General features: G+C 35.6%; 1 long non-coding RNA gene across 1 annotated transcript; it reads left to right on the plus strand.

Moving 5' to 3' along the window:
• Positions 1-478: 478 nt before the first annotated feature.
• On the plus strand, positions 479-3,847 carry LOC149031663 (uncharacterized). The gene is made up of 3 exons (XR_016177485.1): positions 479-838; positions 2,320-2,480; positions 3,000-3,847. It is a non-coding gene; the product is annotated as an uncharacterized LOC149031663 (long non-coding RNA).
• The last annotated feature ends 218 nt before the right edge of the window (positions 3,848-4,065 follow it).

The following is a 4,065-nucleotide window of genomic DNA, read 5'->3' on the forward strand; positions in this document are numbered from 1 at the left end:
GCGTATATGGATATATTAAATGCACTCTTGAGATATCTCTAGCTTATCACGTGCCTATGCTAAATACGATGGGACTCTTTCATGTTCGTCTTTAAACAATAAGAGTCTAAGATTTTTTTCATTCGACAATTCGTCTTTTCATCTTTCGTATAAAAAAATGAAAAAACAAAAAGAAAAATTACAATAAACCTGTACGATTTCCCACGTCGAATATATTTTAATCAATTGTTCTTTAAAAACTGTTTGAACAATAAGATTTTAACATATTTTTCTCAACCATTAATATTTTCATAATACTTTCAATCTACAAATAAATTACAACTTCGTGTGATTTTCAACGTCAACGATATTATGATTTTCGATGAAAATGAAATATTATTTTAAAAAATTATAAATAATAATAATGCGTGAAAATGAATATGATAATATTTCAAATCGTAGGAATAAAATATAATATAAAAAAGAACGTACAATCGATTAGCGTTCAATCAACTTAATTGAATCAAAATTTATTTTAATTATCAATCCAATATTCTACCCTAACAATTTTCTCAATCTAATTAAACCTAACGAGGAAAAATAACTCTTGATTCATAGAAAGCTTTTTTTAAAAACGTGAGAAAGGAAATTATAAAATGAGTTACTCGAGTGTCGTACGCGCGAATGACGAAAAGAATTTCTCGTTAAAAGACAAAATGAGAAAAACAAATTTGATGTAAAAGAAAGGAAAAAAAGAAAGAAGAAAGAGAAAAAGAAAAAGAAGAAAAAGAAGAGGAAGAGGTCACGATGGAAATGGAGGTCGAAGAAGTCGTCTTGGTTGTCGTCATCGTCGTAGTTGGTAGGTGCCTCGCCTTAATCTTTTAAAGCCCGAATTAGGCTGGGGGCGCGCCTTTTCCTGCATTCGAGGGAGTTCGCTCGTTCGTGGAGCCTTGTCTCATTCTTACACTCTTTTTTTCTCTCTTCCTCTCTCTCTCTCCCTCTCTCACACTTATTCTTCTTAAGTTTACTCGTAAGAGACCGGAAGTCGACCATTACCGGAAACTTAATAGTCCGTGAAAACAATAGAATTACCGTGGCTCGCGCATCGAATAAAAAATCGCGCTGCTAAAAGTCGGCCGATAGGATAGAACCTAGCAACGAGCACACAGGAACGAACGAAAGAATGAACAAACGATTGGAATTAACGAAGAAACGAAACGAACTAACGTAATCGCGTAAGAGAGGAGAGGTATAGTCTTCCTCCCCTTTTTCGAAGCGACGTTATTTCTTCTCTAAAGGAAATTGCCTCTCCTCTCTAACGAACCTAATCGTCCTGGAAATCCCTATTCGAACTATCGGGCACTGTAATCGGGAAAATTGTCTTTCTGAATTGGCTCGTTACGGCTCGTTTCTTCTTACTCATTCTTAACGTTTAGTAGTTCTTACGTTAGTTATACTCTTCTTGAACATAATTCACTGGTTCTTTTGCTATAAGAGACTTTATGTTTATTTCTATTTCTAATTTCATAAGTACGGTGTGGAGGGTATAGATATATGCCTTGTATAGATTTTTTTTAGTTTCTTATTCTATCTTTTTCTCTCTCACTTTTTCTCCTTGTCTCTGATGAGACATCTATTAAGCTAGTCCACCTACACGCGAGTTTCTTCATTTGGTTTGAATATTTTATAGCAAACGCGTATCTCTGCGGTTTAAGAAATTTTGCGATAAAACGTTAGTTAATGAATGAGGAAGAAGTTAAGTAATATATAGATATACCTAAAACCCTTACGCGTTACTTTTCAATTATCCAATCTACCTACGTGTTAGCATTATTAGCAAACGTAAATGGTAGATTGATATTCTTTCTTTGGTTTTAAACACGTATGGAGGGATTAGCGGTTTAACCTCGATGGTTTCAATAAATCGAAAGTACATTTAAGTTAAAGAATTTGTTAATACCACGCCAAGGTCTGTTAGTGGTTTCTTACAAATCACTTTTAATTATCTTCGTACCAAGAAGAGAAGTAGGTAAATATCCAACTTAACACAGCTTAGCTATTCTCTTCGAGTAGTCGATTCCAGTAGCCGATCTTCTCTCGGAATTGTCTTTCTAATCCGACGACCTGTCTTTCTTTCTCTCTTATTCTCTTTCTCTTTCTCATGCGTCCCTTTAGAATAATCCTCTCTCGACAAGGGACTCACGATGGTTAAGAAGAGGCGAACACAGGAGGCACTTACGGGACACACACGGGGAACGTGCCCTTCATCCTCCCTCTTTCTCTCTCTTTTTCTATCTTTTTCTCTTTCTTGTCCATCCTCGCGTCTTATACGTGTCGTAGTGAAGCACCCGTGCACCACCAGAAGCACCAACCATCAGCATCGGCAACAACAGCAGCACCAGCACCAGCACCAGTACCAACAGCAACAGCAGAAGCCCTGAAAGAAGAAGCAGCAGCAACGTTGGCCATCGCGTTGTCTGATCATCCTCGCCCTAATGAAGGTTGGTTTATCTGAACGCTTTCGATTCCCAGTATAACCCATACCACACGTATGCGGTGGTGGTGGTGGACACCTTCGCGGTGGTGCTAGCCACCAGCTCGTACATTCTCTTACAAAAGTCGATCGATTTAACGACATTCCCAAAGACTGACTATAACAAATAATATTTCATATACTTTTAACAATATTCTTCAGAAAAAAAAATTATATTTTCCATTAGTTCAATTCATTTTTCTCTCAACAATTTTTTTAATATCTTTTTCCAATTTATATGTATTAAAATATACATTAGTATAGTCGGTGCATACAAATTTATCACTGTTTTTAATTAAATTTAACAACAACATATTTCTATCCTAAATGTGCGATTCACTTTTAAATATAATTTTTGTATTGAATAACGTCGTTAGAAAAAAAAAAGAGAAAAAGAAATACTTGAGAAGATCTATGATCTAAAAGATCAAAGCTTAACTATCGATAAGCAAAGAAACGTTTTGAGAATGGCTGTACTTTGTTGCAGGCCACCCAAAGCTGGAGAGGAATCGAGGTGGGTGCTCCGAGGAAGGAAGAAGGGAACGGAGAAATCCACGATGTTAATTTTAACTTAATTAAGGCTTAATTGAGAGGAAAACATTATACTCCGCGGCCGCGACATTGCCCGGGCAACTCTTGGTTGTTGCTGCTTCTGCTTCTGCTGCTTCTACTGCTGATGCTGCTGCTTCTGAAGCTGCTGCATCTGCAACGCAAATCCGGATTTGAAATTTCAAAAATCGCGCCCACCCTCCTGTCCTTCTCCACCTTTTCTCTTTCTCTCTCTCTCACTCGTTTATCGGAGGGAGGAGGAAGGGGGTACGCGATCGCGAATCGTGGTCAATTAGAGAAGGTGGAGGAGAAGGTGGCTGATATAAGGGCCACCGGCCGATAGACGAAGGAAATAAATGGTGGCTTCGTGTTTGACATACACCCTCGTCCCATGCATATTCAATATATTTTTGTTTACATCGATTCTCAACTGCGCCTACTTTCACGACTAATCAATATGATTTCTCTTTTTTGTTTTTTTTTTTTCTTTTAATACGCACAAGAAACCAATAAAACGATCTTACACACGAGCAAGCGGGCCCACGATGTATACACACAATTAAAATTAGAAAAAAATTATTTTTCCCCAAATTTTACGTTGATATTGTATTTTAATCGAAACGAAAAAAAAAATCTTTTTTTTACTAAACATCGAAATATCTTTGACGATTTGTGATAAGCAATATATACGAGAAAATTCTTCATTTTTTATTTTTTTTATTTATTCCTTAGACATTTAACTCTTTGATTGCTATGAACGCATATATGCGTTTGGTAAAAGTTCTCAGTGTGCAAACTATTATGTGTTTGTTAATATAAATGCAAATAATGTAATGTTGTGTTTTGTCTATTGATTATTAAAATTATATAAGGAAGAGAAAAACTTTAATTATTAAATATAATTTATTATTATAGATTTGGTTAATAATATCACTAATAATAAATTATTTCGTACCTTACAATACATTTTAAAGTATTCAGCATTTAAAGGGTTAATCTTATCG

This window comes from Polistes dominula, unplaced genomic scaffold (assembly GCF_049000335.1).
Source record: "Polistes dominula isolate Pdom_NZ unplaced genomic scaffold, Pdom_raw_medaka contig_82, whole genome shotgun sequence".
NCBI classification, from domain to species: domain Eukaryota; kingdom Metazoa; phylum Arthropoda; class Insecta; order Hymenoptera; family Vespidae; genus Polistes; species Polistes dominula.